Below are 16,981 nucleotides of genomic sequence, written 5' to 3'. Positions count from 1 at the left end.
CATATGCTACGAAGGATAATACAGCTCTTACTACAGCAAAGGTGCTCCTAAAGGAGTTCTTTCCCCAATTCGGCATTTGTCGAGTTTTGTGAAGTGACGACAGACCCCATTTTATTGGGCAAATTGTTGAGTACCTCAGAAAAGGGTTGGGAATTAAGCAGAAGTTTCATGCTGCTTTTCACCCACAATCAGCAGGGCTAGTGGAACGGTACAACTCTACCCTAAAATTAAAATTGGCCAAGATACAGGCTTCCACATCTTTGAAATGGCCTGATGCACTGCCTTTAGCATTGCTATCTATTAGATCAATACCACATACACGATCTGGCCTCACACCGTATGAGGTGGTTTTCGGTAGTCCAATGAATATTTGGGGGATTCCTAAGCCACGTGATGTACTCTATGTATTGATGTATTACTATTTGTCTCAGTTGACTGACAGTTTGTCTTCTAATTATCAACAGGTTCGGGAGACTCTTCCAGACAGGTCGCAAGGTGAGGGCTACTGCTTGCGCCCTGGCGGTTACGTGGTAATCAAGTCCTTCCAGAGAACCAGCTCCCTAGCACCGAAGTGGTGAGGGCTGGAGCAGGTACTATTGGCTACCAGGACTGCAGTTCGAGTGACGAACCGGAAGAACCGGAAGAACTGGGTCCATACGACACACTGTCGAAAAGTGTTGCAAGACCTAGTGAGCCCAGATGCCTTCGCAGATGACCGCGATATCCTGGTCACTGAGAAAGGACAAGCTGTGTCACCTGAAGGATCTGAGGAAGTCTTCCCAGACCACATGATTCCTAGTACATCGTGATATCAGCTGCGACCCAGGAAGAAAGACACTTCATTGCTGAAAAAGACTGTTTGAGGCATTGTCCTGGGTGGTTAAAGACTGACTTCAAAGGGGGGTTGTCTTTCAGTGACTATTCGTCTCAATGTTAGTGAAGAAATCAATGCCTGCCCAGGACCTTAGGGCAGCATCTGTTTTGTTGTTTGTCAATGAAATGAATATGCCTAAGGAGAAGAAGCCAACTGCTGCAAGAGTTTGTAGCAAAAGAACAATAATTGCTACTGGACTTACTTTAACTGTTGTTACTGTTGCTATAATAACATGGATTGTAGAGGAAGTAGCTCCTGTCCGAAATCTATCGACTGCTACTACTCCTGTCCCCACTGAACATCATTACTTTACTCTTCCTTATCATGAGCAGAAGCACAGAATGTCCTACCTCAATAACACTTTCATTCAGATGTTGCACCATACACACAATGCTACGAACGTTACTAACTGCTGGGTATGTGGCAGTGATATTTTTCGTATTCCTTCAAAAGTATAAGAAGATGTCTTCAGCATATGCTAAAAGGGTCGTCTGTGGAAATCTGGAATAATTTCCGTTAGCATAAGCTGAAGCCATCTTGGTTATGGCATCCATTTTGTTGGCTTTGTAATCCTCCCATCCTCTGCAGCTCGTCTTTTTCCCTGCCTGTGCTGTCTATTTTAGACTTCCTGACTCAGCTAAAAGCAGTATGCATGCTAAGAGTTTGTAGCTGCCAGAACATCAGGTCTCAGACTCAGCTATCAATCTCTTACTGCTGCCATAATCACTCCAGCTCTCCCTCCCACTTTGCTGACTAAGTGATCTCCCATCTGCCCATGTTTGTCGGTAACTATTCCTGTGTAGGCCTGTACCTTCTATTTGTATCCACATGCTTACCAGTGCAGAAGAAGCTGTATATAAGGCCTGTGTTCTGTGACTTCAATGTACTACCTCAGGCAGCACTTGAGAGTGCTGTGTGGATGTAGTCCCACTTATGAGTGATTAATAAACTTGTTATTTGAATTCCAGCTTCAGTGCCAATCTCTATTTTGTTGGTCTAAGTACCCGTGGACAAGATAAGGGTGACCCCTGCCCCGGTGTGCTCATTAAAAGGCACATTTGCACATATATGCCCCAGCAATGCACTGCATATATATATTAGCCAGTGGCATTTGCCACTATGTCGGTATAGTTAGGATCATGTTTCCATTGGAAATAAATGTTTTGTGTTGCTAATAACTTTGGCCCTGTTTCACGAATCTCCACAAAACTTTTTTTTAAAGTCTTACTTTTTGACTAGTTTGCGCATGGAAAGTTTTGCGGTGATCCATCAAGCGGGTCAGGAAAAAAGGTCCCAAAATGCATTTTCCCCATTCATTTTTCCATAGGAACTTTAGACACAGCTACAGCCGAAACTGCCAAACATATTTACAACAAATTTGGCTGAAAGATAGATCTCAAATCAGAAAGAGCGCTTTTTGTGTTTTGGTGTAAATCCATCCAGAAGTTTTGGAGAAATGAAGGTCCAAAAAATGGGTATCTATCATGATGTGGAGGATCAGCAAACCCTATAGATAAGCTGAAATCTGAATGGCTTCCACCACCTCAACCAGAAAGTGGTGGCAGCAATCTTAGACACCAGACTCTGTCCCGAGCCCTAGCAAAAATGTTTTTTTAAAAAGACCCTAAACCCCTAGACATGGTGGTAGGGTCCCAGACGGACCCTGCCTGGGGCCAAAGGCATTTTTTTAAAACTGTTGGCATGAATTTCCAAAGGATGCTCAAACCTGTTGCAAAATGTTTGTAAAAAAACAGAAGCTTGGGCTCTCGCTCTTCTTTTTAAAATACCCTGGGGTGGGCCAGGGCCCAGGAGGGATGGTCTATGTTTTTTTGGGGTGGTGGCCCCCCTCCCCTAACCATTTTTAGCCCCAGGGACCCCATCTTCAGGGCCCAAAATGTTTTGTTATGGGAGTGGGCATGTGGCCCCCCCACCCAGGCTGTTTTTACACCGGGTAGTTAGCCTGTTCCCACAAACTACAGGTAGCTTGACAGAGCCCTGATCAAAAGATTATCACTGACTCCGAAGTTGTGCACTTCTTACTCAACTGCAGTTTTTGCAACGTCAATTTGTAGTACCTTTAATGAGGACAAAAATTATTATTCTGTAGATTAGTCTAATCGCAAATGATAACTTGCATATGCAAAGTGCACACGTAGTTCTTAACAGTGTTTGATCCTTCCAAGAGGGTTCTCTACTTTATAAACCATTTAAAGAATAACAAAAATAATTGACAATGATTGGCAAAAGTGTAAGAGAAACTGTACTGAATCTGAAGGAACAGGCACTCTAACCTATACATAACCTGCAAGAAGTCATTTACATCTCAGTGGTATTGAGAGGTTGAAAAACACCCCAGCGCAAGTAGCATAAATATCACAACTTATGTGTTTTTGCACCTAATTAATAAAAGTGCACAAATATTTGAGAGAAAAGTGCACATAATACATATTTTCTCGTATTGCGCACAATACTACTGGCACATAGAATTGCACGGGCAGACACCACCAAGTAGGGCCTGGTGGTAAATATCCTTATAGACTCAGAATTGATGTGTATTTGATTTAACTTCTAAGGCCCCGGTTTATCAGAGGTTTCCAGCCCCTGCGCAAATCCATGTTTGTGGAGGGGTTGGAATTCCGAGTTGAGTGATATTTGTCGCACCCGAATATATCATATCATATATCATGATAAACATCATAATACTGGATGTGTTAAATACCTCACCCTTGGTTACATTTTGGCAGGACAAACCTGCCGAAATGTAACCATGGTAAATGTGTGTTTTTCTCCCAAAACTCTGAATAGCTTCTATTTATCACTCCTGATATCGAACATATGGGTATCGGATTTTATCAGCTCAGTGGTCAAAGTAGGGGGATCTGAGGGGCACACCATGCCCATATTCTTTTCATTTTAGAACACAGTTCCCCTACTTTTTGTGTAAAGACATAGACAACCGTCCCAGGACAGTTAATTCTGAGAGTTGAATTCCTTCAGTTGAAGTGTCAGGCAAAAGGCTTACTGTGCTGTGAAACCGAGGGTGAGGCAGACAGCCAAACAGACCTTCTTGCCTGGGTGCCTGTGATCTGAAAGAAATGTAAATGTGGGCTACAGGTCTATATGCAAATGGAAAAGGTGCTTGGAGGCCTGTATTGGCTTAAGTTGATGGAATCACTTGAAGCTCCTCTTGATGAAGCAAATGTTTTCTTTTTGAGAGTTATTGTAAGAGAGCTACCAGCTAAGATATGAAGTGCATGCTTTTAAAAGATAGTTATAAAAAAAAAAACTTGCACTGTTCTCCACTGCACCAACCAGGATTCAGTTCTGTGGCCCTGTAATACAGGCACATACCTGTGCTGTGCATGAACTAATAGAGGTTTCATAATATGCGATAGTATATATCCCACTGATAAACATAGCTTGCAGTTCATTTTAATCCAGGCTGTTCGTTATTTTAAGCGTAGTTACCTGAAGGTGAGAGACCGAAAAGAGTTACAGATTTTTTTTTAAGCCACACATTTTGGCCACGCCCCCTCACTCACTCACCCAGCCCCTTTTGCATGCAGCACCATAGTTCCCAGACTTTTTTCAATGCACTTCGACCACTATATCAGGCGCTATAACTATGACCTTCAGTCCAAATACAACCTCGGGCCCAGGGCCATGTGTTAGTGCAAAAACAGGCTCAAATAGAAGACTTTATCATGAACATAAGTACCAAGGTCTAAATTATCCCATAAGAGTGGCGTTTGTCGCATTTTCTCAAACATTGTTCGAAATTACCTGGAAAGAAATAGATTTCCTTTTCTTTTCTATTTTTCTTTTTTTGGCGGGAGGTTGGTTGTTTAATGCAATTAAACTAATAGACGCCACGTCTGGATACTATTGTTGGAGTCACTTTCTTCCTTGGATTGCGTTTCTTCAATGGAACACGGTCTCACACTGATTTGGGCAGAGACAATGGCGCCCCACTGTTTCGTGATCTTCATTCCCCAAACCACGTCATGTTTTTAGAACGGGACACAAGGAAGGCATTCATTAACTTGCGATGTACCATGTGGTGGGCAGGACAGGCTCAGTGCACCATATGTCTGTCCCCTCTGTCTCCTAAATTACCGTGCAAACACATCACTGCCCCCCTTTGGCGACCATCGACGCCCAGGTTGCCAGTCTCAGCAGAGTTCCTGAATTGGTTCGCTCTGCTAACTGATAGGTTTCCTTTCAGCGACAAAGAGTATGTCGTTGTTTACTAATCATCACGGACTACCATTTTGAACAGCAACCCCCCCCCTCCCCTCCCCCCCTCGCCGAGACCAGACGGATGCGCTCATTTCCGACGACTCTGCGCATCAATTTGTATATTTCCCGATGCCACCACTGTGCTTGTAACGAACTGTAATTTCATGAAATGGAATTGAAAAAGAACAGTTATTTAATGTAACCACGATGAGCCGGAACTGCATAATGATGTTTTTAATGTGATGTATTTTGCAGCTGCCAAAGCCAATTGTAAATACAAGATTAAGGAAGGGTGTCCCGCTCTCTATTATCCTTCCAAGCCGCTCCTGCCACCAGGTGCAACTCTCTGGAACTGGGCACCTCACTCTGCTTTGGGTGGGGTCCCCTAGCCTACTTGTTATCGACATTACAGGACCTGCCGTTTCCTATTTTCATTGTTATTGTTCCGTTTTCTTTGTTATGTATTATTGCATTGCACCTTTACGTACACTCGAATTTAGATTTGAATTTTTAATGAACAATAAATGTACTGACACTGGAAGGAGGGAGGGGGGGGGGGGGTTATAAAATAAACAACAAAATTGACGTTACATTTCTAAAGAAACAAGGCGAAATGCCATTGAAACACAGTAATATACAAAAAAATGTGACCAGAGACAGGAATATTGCTCTTCAAAGGAATGTTATAAAGTGGATATTTAATCACATAATTTCCTTATAATGTATGGTCACACCCTAACCCTTCCCACAAACCACCTAAATCCTTGTGTGGTGTTCCTTTATACGAAAGACAATAGAATGTTTGTAAACGAAGAACATAATTAGAATCTCTAAAGCTTAAAAAAACACACCAAACATAGATATTTGTTCCAAAAATATATTAGAATTCGTCTACTACAAGTCTGACTAAAAAAACGCTGTAGCTCATGATGTGTAGGAATATGCAGAGAAATTCTGCATTTGCTATAGTAACCTAAAGCATTGAAAAGATAAACACGGTGTCATAAACATCTCCATTTTATTTATCACAGTTCATCTAGAAAAAAAGAGCAAAAGAAGGAAAAGTCACATTTTGTTTTTAGGTTTAGCCTAAGACAGCACATGCATTGTCTCTTGTAACATCTTTTGTTATCTTACTAGGCACTTAGAGGCTTTATCACTCTCATTTGCTTGCTTCCATAGGTGTCCTTGAATGTATGACGTTATATCGCAAACATTCACAACACGGTATGTTACATTGCATTCGTTGCAACGCAAGTTGTTACAACGACTTGACCTGGAGGGCGCTGGACTTAGCAATAGTATGATTTACTATTCCAACTCCAGCCTACATAACAGTAGGGAAGGTGTTGGAATAGTAAATCATATTATTTCTTAGTTTAGAGCGCCATCCAGCGCACGTCGTTTTCGCGACTTGCGTTGTAATGACCGCGTTGCAAAGCTCTCGCGGTGTAATGACCGCGTTGTGAAGGTCGTTCTCCAGTGTCCTTCCTCTTCCTACATCTGTCCCTTTCCTGGAGCATGGACACATTATTTGTGTCCTTCTTCTACAGATTTTTTCAAGTGTTACTTTTTAATTTTTGTATAAGCACTCTACGAGAGAGTGTGATGTTAAGCTGTTTTGAGCTGTTTCCTGGTGTACTCCCCCCCCCCTCCATGTTCTTTCCCCAGTCCCACCAGCCTCACCAACTCACCATTCACCGCAGGTCCTTGCGAGCAGCCTCTTTCTCATTTCCCCTTCTGACTACCCTCCAATTTCAGTCTCCTTGCCCTCAGCTCCCTTCTGCCACCCTCTTTTGTAAGACTGCTTGCCCCAACATCTCCTACACCACTCTCCAGTGTCCGATGCTTCTCCACCTGCGCCCTTGCCTCCTGCCCTCTGTGCTGCCTCCCTCTCTGTAGCCTCAGGAGAGCAATGAAAAAGCACTATGATGCAAATAATGCTGGCCATGTCATAGAACTTTTTGTCTTCCTCCCTCACCTGCGTTGTTCTCTGCGACCCTCCCTCCTACTGTGTTGGTTGCTGCCCTTTGTACCTCAGTGTTGGTCAGGGAAGCAATAAAAAAGTGTTATTACCTGGCTAGTGCTGGAGGCTTGATAGCACTTTTTTTGTTTGTTTTAGCCCTGCTGCACAGCAGACAAGCAGTTGGACAACATGACTACAAGACATTGACAAAGCCAATTGCTTTTTTAGGCGAGACCTATTAGGTTTACCAGTGTTTGTTTAAAGTGCAGCTTTAATTATGCTCCATAAATGCCTTTCAAATTGGTTTCTGACTCTGGCTGCAGGCATTATGATGTCAGATCTCATTTGTAATAAGTTATTAGAGTTGATTGGCTTTGTCATTTCTTTATTTTAGGTGAAACAAGTTCTTCACAAGTAATCTGTAATAAGGAAATTCGAGACAGACTTTTATATAGGTATTGCAAGCTTCAAATATAATAAGATGTTTACAGGATTTGTAATACACATATTTTAATTTCACGAAAGTTGAAGACTCTGCGACTAATTCTTGTGATGTCACCAGGGACAAAGTTCCATTTGATAAAAATGTCATTGTGACAATAGTATTGAAAGGTGAGTGATGTCAATACCCATACGATTAACTGAATTGACCCAAACATGCACATTGTTGGGTGCAGAGCATCTCAATGAGTGTTCCTAAAAAGGAAAGAGAAATTAAGTGATGTTTAAGGGCATCTCGAAAGATGAAGAAAGAAGACCCTTTCAGCTCACTCTCTATTCCTTTGTTTGGCAATAGAGGGTTTCAGTTTCCAATACAAAACAGCTACTTAGAGTAAACTGCAAATGATAAAAGAAATCAAAATAACTGCACAAGTATTATAATATTTCAACTGCTTAAACCTTTCTTTTTAAAAATGTACATTAAAAAAATGTATATTAAGGCACTGACCATTTTAAAGTCTGCCTTTTTACCGAGTCACAATATAGTTCCTCAGCATAGGGGTGTGATGGGTACCTGCTCAGAATACTACAATAGCTTCTACCACTATTCTGGGGCAGATTGAGGGCAGATGGCAAATTTGAAGTCCCTGGCATCTTGGGTCAGAGTGGAGGTGATGGGCAGTAATCATGCTGCACATCTCCCTTTACTTCTTCAGGCAGCATCAGCAAGCTTTCATTGGGATGGTCCTTCCTGGGCAGGTCCTTACTGGGCCAACTGTAATTGATGGACAGACTCAAGTAGAGGGAGCTCCTTGATGGGGTTTGACAGTCCTTTAGTTGAATTGTGCACAATGTTACCATTCTTGGTCATGCTCGTTTACCCACCTCTCTCAACCTCTTGTGTGGTCAAGCACATCAGAAATAGGTATGGCAGTCAATGTTCACTTACATAGAGGCTTTACTAGAGGCATCGAGGGAATTGAGTAACAATCTAGCTCAAAATAGTAGCCTGCCTAGCCATTATTGGGGGAATAAAAGCATCCCTTTGTGCCTTAGAAAAGTGTCACCTGATGTAAAATCCCTTGTGTTTTGTTTATTGTTGAGCATTATTGTTGAACATGTCTTCAATATCTTACTTTGATACCCTGCCTCATCCGCCGCAGTCAGCCATCGCTACGGAGTTCCAGCGGATGTTTCAGGCACCCAAGACTATCAAGATGCAAAGGAGTGGTTACCTGGTGCCAATGGTTACAGGTGGTTGGCACTAGCACCAGCACTTTTTCTTGGTGAACTACATTAATTTTTCAACAAACTTTCACCAAAAGCAAGAAAAAGGAAATCAAGAAAGTAAAATTGGAGAAAGAGAAAAATAGGAAACAAGGGACAAATGTAGAAAGCAGTGATGAAAAAGAGGCTGCAACAGTGAAATCAAGAGATAGGATGTTTATGGTGGTAGAAGAAAGAGGCATGAGTGGAATCAAAACAAGGCAGCCTTGATGCTTGGTACTCCAGTTGATTATTCAGCTATGGTGGCAGGTTCCCAGGCTCTTATGAAAATTCTTGGGCTCCTGCACTTCTTTTAGGTCTCCCCTACACAGCACAGGTGCTGTACTGTGAGATGTATTGTTTACAATTCAGTGGGATTACAATCCACCTACTGCATACAATTAGTTGTTTTTGTTGTCATTCTTATTTGCAATGTATTGATTGCTTAACTCCTGTATTCTTCCCATCCTCCTGGAGCATGGACCAAGTATGCGTGTTCTTCAACTTTGTTGTTCCTTGTCACAAAATATTTTTTAGGTCTCGCCTAGGCAGCGCTTACGCGGTCTCTTCAAGACATGCTGTATTCAGGATATGAAATTGGACAATTGGAGGTAAGCCTATACCTCAAATTTTTTCAAAGCATATATGATTTCTGCTTCATGGACAAACACTTTATCTTTATGTTTATACCGATATTTTTATTTATACCTTTTACTTGTATCTTTAATCTTTTTAGTTCATACATTAACACATAGAGAAGGAAAACATTGTCTCTTCATGTCAACATAACAAACACTTCATAAAATATTTCAAATTTACAAGTGATAAGTCGTGTTATATGCAAAACATCACAAGACTCTTTGACAAACAATTGTGAAAAAAACAATATTTAAACAAAACCCAACACACTAATCTTGTGTGAAACAAAATCAGTCATCTAAGACCTTTTTTTTTAAAAAAAAAAGTGTGTACTAGTTAGTAGACACTTTTTTTTTAAATGATGATGTTTTGTATATAGCACGGCTTATCACTTGTAAATTTGAAATATTTTATGAAGTGTTTGTTATGTTGACATGAAGAGACAATGTTTTCCTTCTCTATGTGTTAATGTATGAACTAAAAAGATTAAAGATACAAGTAAAAGGTATAAATAAACATATCGGTATAAACATAAAGATAAAGTTTTTGTCCATGAAGCAGAAATCATATATGCTTTGAAAACATTTGAGGTATAGGCTTACCCCCAGGTTGTCCAATTTAGTAATACGGCCCTGCCTAACCCTTGTCCTTTGGGCCTAACTCCCTTTGTTTTCCAAAGTATTCAGGATATGGGCATGAAACTCCACCCACTTTCCTCCATCATTTTTAATTGGCTCCTGGCACTGCCTTTTGTAAATGGTGGCTTTTCATTGGTCAATAGGCTTAATAGTCCCTCCATAGTGCCGCCTTATCGCTTCTTGTAACCTTGCATGAGGACACCCCCTGTGACATGTGTTGTTAATCCCTACTTTTTAAATCCAGACTCAGAGCACTATTTTCTTAAACAGCTTTGTCCTGCCTTCTGTCGCAGGCAGAACACGCTATCCTGCAAAGCTTTTTTTTATTTCTCCAGCGCGGCACGTCTTTGCTAGAATAATGACGACCATGCCTTTCGTCTTGTTGCGATTGCTGATGGCCCACACCCCTTTTTTCACTTTATTTACTTTTTCTACGACAGTGGCACCTGTGCTTTAGTTGTAAACATTTGAAACTAATGTGCAGGTGCCGAGATTGCTTCAAATGTAATGAAAAAGAAAATAATTATTCCTTTGCTTTTGAAGCGATCGTGGCACCCACGCTTTAGTTTAAGATGTTTACAGCTAAAGCGCGTGTGCCGAGATTGTAACAAAAGTAAACAAATAGACAAAATCAAGCATGCAGCTATAATTCTTTTCAATTTGTTTACATTTGCTTCAAGGTGACATATCACAGGCACCTAACAGGGATTGATGCCGAAATGCTGTGCAGTTGTTGCTGAACAGGAGGGTTTTTTAACTTACAGGCCCATGGAACTGGAAGTGCGCCCCTTTCACTTTTTAATTTATTCTTATGGGTAGGCTTTATAGTAATCGTAGAGCACAACGTGCGCCTGGGGGACACTTCTTTGAATGAATGAATGAGGAAGACAGAGGAGTAGCCCATGAAGCTGGAAGCCACGTCACATTAGAAGGGGCGGATAGGTGACTGTGGGGCTGTAGTAGCTCTTGCACCACAGAGAGCATTTGGAGTAAAGTGAGGTGAGAGGGGGTTGTGGCGGCACTGGTGTCAAAAACAGCTAGTGCAGGCCTAATTGACTGTGCCAGGGCAGTGACAATCATAAAATTTATAACTTCACTTCGATCAAATTTTTAATGCAATATGTCTAGGTCCACTGATATTAGACAGTACCACTTTAATGTAATACTTCATCAATGATATTAACTGGATATGTTCTAAATGTAAAAGAGAACATAAGTACGTTGCCTTTAATGCGATAGCCGCATTGCTGTGTCTGTGGGGTTTTTAGCACAGCAGTCATTATAGAATGTTTATAAATGTGTGCACCAACTTTTCAATTAGGAAGGGGTGATATCTCAAAATTGATGCTCTTGGCAGTGTCGACAAGGAAGTAGATACACATGAATGCATGGCTTACATAAACACTCATGCATTTTATACACATTTAAATGAATGTACAACATGTATATGGCTAAGTTACTAGTACAGCTTTAACTGGAAGACACAACTATTCACATTAAAGGTGGAGGGGTGCAGGGCCCCAGTAAGAGGGGGGGGCATGGAGAGGGCAGCCTCACCCCTGACCCCTGCCCAGTCTAAGGGTACAGACCCTAGGCTAGGATCCTAGTTGCAGGATAGAACCCTCAAACTGGTGGGTGATTTGTGCAGGACACCTGCCACAGGTATCCTTACAATTACTGAAGGGGGTACCGCTCCAGGTGGGAGGGTGCAAAGCCCCAAGGAGGAGGACCGGGTATGGGAGAGTCTCTGGGCACAGTCACTGGGCTGGTAGATCAGTGTCAAAATGTCATCTATGACCTGACAGGAGGGAGATTGGACAAAGGGTGCCAGGCACCTCTCCTGCCCCCCGCTCTCTGATGCCACATTGGTTTGAGAGCCCTGAAAGGCATAAGGCCTTGGTCTCATCACTGACAACTGTCAGTGGCTACTGCGGCTTGCTGTCCTGGTGGAGAGAGTGGCCCCTGGGGGGGGACAGGAGTCCCACCCTGGAGGTGGACTGGGCCACACCACTGTGTTGGCCATAGGGTTACTGTCTACCTGCTAGGACACACTTGTGAGCAAGCTAAGGTTAGGTGCTGCACAGATGGGGTCCACAGGTGAGAAGGAGGGTTCCCCATGGGTCTAGATTATATCGCCACAAGCAGGGAAGTCCATCAAGGGATTGATTAGTCTACCCTGGATTTAGGCTGGAATCGGGGTGTGTGTTAGACCTGGCTTTTCTAGCAGGTTTATCCCCAGACTTTTTGCTTTTTGGCCTCCTGTTTTGGACTGCTTTTTGGCCTCCTGTTTTGGACCTTTTTTTGTTGGTTTTTTGACTCTGGGCTCTTTATCACTGCTGATCAGTGCTAATGTGCATATGCTTTCCCTGTAAATTGTGTTTATGGATTGGTGATTCCATGATTGGCATATCTGATTTACTAGTAAGTCCCTACCACAGTGCCCAGGGCCTGTAAATCAAATGCTGCTAGTGGGCTTGCAGCACTGATTGTGCCACCCACATGAGCAGCCTGAAAATGTATCTCAGACCTGCCACTGTGGTGTCTGTGCACAGTTTGGTACTGCCATGTTGACTTGGCAAGTGCACCCACTTGCGAGACCCTAACCTTCCCTTTTCTTACATGTAAGGCACCCCTATGGTAGTCCCAAGTAAGCCCCATGGACAGGGTGCAGTGTCTGTGAAAGAGAGAATGTGTACTGAGGTGTGTGAGGTCTTGATAGTGAAATACAGTGTATTTTGTTTTTCACTATTGAAAGGCTATCTGCTCCACAGGATAGAATGAGAGTTTATTTATAACATCTTATAAATATAACTTCCCATTGGGACAAAATAGAAAGATGGAGTTTGGTATGCCTGAACTCAGAATATAAAAAGCATCTTTTAGTAACGATGATTTTTATATTGTATGTTTGAAAATGCCACTTTTAGAAAGTGAGTATTTTCTTGCCTAGCTATCCTGTGTGCCTCTGCTGGTTTGTGTATTGACTGTCTGGGTTTGGAGTGACAGGGGCTGGTTCTCTCAGACAGCCACCGGGGAGGGGGGGTTGATGTGTGTCCTGCCTTTACTGGATGAGTCAGGCTGGGCTGAATAGACCTGGGCTGCATTTAGAGTAGAAGGAGGAGATTTCTTTCATACCTGAATAGGCCTGGTCTGCCTGGGACAATGCTGTCTCCACCTCCTGCAGGGAAGCTGCACCGGAGAGGACAGAACTGGTTTGGCTGGGCAAAGAGGTTCTCTGTCACCAGAGAACAAAGGAATGTGTGCTATAAAACCTTAGATTACTGCTGAACTAAGGAACCTGCCAGGAAGAAGAACCGGTCAAGCTGGAGGAGAGTATTGACCCTGTGCTGTGTGCTGTTGGGGTTGGCCTGAAATGGTTGCTTCTGTATTGGGTGGGGAAAGGCTTTCATCATCCTGCTGTTAGAGTTTTCTCCAAAGGCTTGAAGTAGAGCTGCCTCCTTTTGGAAGTCTCAGAGAAAGAGAAGACTTCAAAGATCACTTTTGGACTTCAAGAGGAACCTCTGCCAAGGAGAAGAGCTGGAAGAAACTGGATGAGGAGTACTGACCCTTTGCTGTGTGCTGTCTGGGGTTGGCCTGCAATAGCTGTTTCTGCCAAGGAGAGGAACTGTGTGTGTATCCTGATTGAGAACATATCTCTAAGGGTTTGGAAGTGGAGCTTGCCCCCTGTTCAAGAGGTCTCAGGAACAGCAAAGACCTCACCTTCCTTCTGAGCACCGTCTCTGGAACAGCTGGTTTCTGTCACCGCAGAAAAAAATGGCAACCGACTCTGTCATCGAGTCCGTTGCAGGATTCCATGTCCTGAAGGCCCTGCAGAAGGTACCCCCGCACTTCGCACCGCGTCAATAGTCTCACTGACGTCATCTTGATGATCGTCACTGAGCCATTGCTCGCACTAAGTCCTGTGGGCACCGTATTTGGAACCGCTTCACTTCACCCTGCCTGGACATCACCAACACCATCGCTGTTCAACCGGAACATTGACCGGCTCCGTCGCCCACACCGCAACCTGCCAGCACTGTATCAAGCACTGCCTAACCCTGCACCATAAGCCTTGGCCTTGGCCTTACCTACACCGTCTGGATGATTGTCACCGAGCCGCTGCCTGCACAGCATCGTGAGGGCACCGCAGCATGCACCGCTTCCATTTTTGCAACACAACTGCAATGGTTGCTTCGACCGGCTCGTAACATTGTGTCGGCTGCAACGAGAAATTTACTGTTTCAGAGTCTGTGTTCGCTTTAGCTGACCCCACTTAGACTTGGTCAGCTGGAATTGTTAGACTCTGTCATTTTCAGCATCACTGTAGCCCCGGACGGAGGAAGTGTATCCCCCTTACCCTGACTAGGAAGAAGGGTCCCTACTTGGACAAAGGTGTAAACCATTGCCAACTAGAGACCCCCATTTCTAACAGGGTGTGACATCACGCCCGGGCCGTCAACCTTTTCAGACACACTGTAACCTCATTTCTACCCTAATTAGAAAACCCGCTATATTTTTGGCCTTGTTTCCTGCACTCTGTTCTAGGGAGGGCAAGGGAAGTATTGAGCCCTGAAAGGTGCTAAAAATGAGTGATTTATGCAGGGTAACAAGGACCGCTAATATGTGAAAACAAACAACAATAAAAAGAGTGTTTTAAATGAGAAAGTACTCACGGGTACTGAACATCTGCCCCATTTTTTTATTTTAAAGGGAGAGTACCTGCACTTCTCTGCAGAGGTGCAATATTTTTAATGTGGGAATATCAGCACTTCTCTGAAGCAAACAGGTGTCTGGGGACAGAGAGTACCTGCACTTTTCTATTTCTATTTCTATTCCAAGGACTGGAAAAAACCGAAGGCCACCACACACACGCAGCTACTGGGCATGCACAGCTAGTTCCTTACAATAATGTTGCCTTCACCTAATCCCACAATCAAACTAGCCTGGACTGAGTTAGAATGGTGAATGAATCCAACCATTCAAAAGGTAGAGAAAACGTTTGTTTTATTTAGTAAGTTAAAACAGAACACAATGCTTGTGGGGAGAGATGCAGGTACGGTAGACTTGTGGGCAATAGATGTTTTCAATGTAAATTTTTGCAGTCTATTTTTTTACTTGGGATGGAACGCCCCCATTCTAAATCCTCCAGGCGGTACTGCAGCTGTGTCTCTGTTCCCAGTAGTAATTCACCATCCTCAGTCCTCTAGGCAGTGTTTCAGCTGCGTCTCTGTTCCCAGTGGTAATTTCTCATTCTTAGTCCTCCAGACAGTGCTGCTTCTCTGGTCTCATAAGTAATTCCCCCATTCTATGTCTTCCAGACTGTGTTGCTAACTTCTTCTCTGGTCCCATCTGTAACTCCTCCATTCTAAGTTCTATAGGCAGTGCTGCAGCTGTGTCTCTGTTCCCATAGGTAATTCCCCATTTTTAGTCCTCTAGGCAGTGCTGCATCTCTGTTCCCATTGGTAATTCCTCATTTTTAGTCCTTTATCCAGTGCTGCTAGCTGCTCCTCTGGTCCCAGTGGTAATTCCTTATTCTTAGTGCTTTATACAGAGCTGCAGCTGCTACTCTGGTCCCATTGGTAATTCCTCATTCTAGGTCCTCTAGGCAGTGCTGCAGATGTGTATCTGTTCAAACTTCCACTACACTCCTAACCAAAACACATAGATAAAAGACATTGTCATTTACAATACCAATAGCTCTGACTCTGACAAATGCGAGACCTTTCGCATTGCAAATTCTTGTTTTATTTTATACGCATGTCAGTATTGTTTCTGGATATGTAATGTGCTTTCCTACTTTCAACACATCCATACAGTTTAGTATTTATGATGTTTTCATCCTACATGCCTATTGACACCAGTTACTTACACCCACAATTGTGCTACTCTGTGCCACTCTTCTGTATGCCAGTCCACTCTACGCCACTCTGTGCCATGCCACTCTACTCTGCACAACTCCACTTTACAGTACTCCTCTCCACACCACTCTACTATACACCACTTTTCTCCAAACCACTCCACTCTACTCCATGCCACTCTACTCTATGCCACTCCACTCTGTGCCCCTCCACTTTATTCAGTGCCAATCAAGTGTATGCCACTCAACTCTACCCTTACACCACTTTACACCACTACACTCAACTCTGCACCACTTCACTCAACATCACTCCACTCTATGCTATTCCAATATACCCCACGCAACTCTACACCATTCTACTCGATGCCACTCCACTCTAGGTTACTCCACCTGACACAATGCCAATTTACAGAACTCTAAATCATTCCACTCCACACCTCCCTACTCTATGTCGCTCCACACCATCCTACTCTTCACCACTCTACTCTACGGCATTCTATCCTATGGCACTCCACTCTATACAACTGTATTCTACACCACTTCATGTCCCTCTTTTCCACTTCACCACATTCTATGCCACTCTACTCTATGCCAATCTATTCTACTACACTCTAAGCCACTCCACTCTACGCCACTCAATGCCACTCTACTCCACTATACTCTAAACTACTCCCCACCACTCCACTTTAATCTATGCCATTCTACTCTATGCCACGCCACACCATTCCACTCCACACAATGCCACTCTATGGCCCTCTGTGACAGTCTACTCTATGCCACTCTACTCCTCTTTACTTTACTCTATGCCTCTCCACTCTACTCTATGCCATGCTTCAACACTCCTCTCTACTCCACACAATGCCACACTACCCAACTCCACTGTCACTTTACTCTCTGATCCTATGCCACTCAACTCTATGCCACTCCACTTTATACCATGACAATCTCCTCCATGCCACTTTACTCCACTCTATGCCACCCCACTGTATGCTACTCTACTCTACACCACTGTAATCTGCACCACTCTAGACCACTACATTCTTTACCACTCCACTCCATGC

This window comes from Triturus cristatus, chromosome 1_2 (assembly GCF_964204655.1).
Source record: "Triturus cristatus chromosome 1_2, aTriCri1.1, whole genome shotgun sequence".
Taxonomy (NCBI): Eukaryota; Metazoa; Chordata; class Amphibia; order Caudata; family Salamandridae; genus Triturus; species Triturus cristatus.
This window is presented reverse-complemented; position numbering follows the sequence as displayed.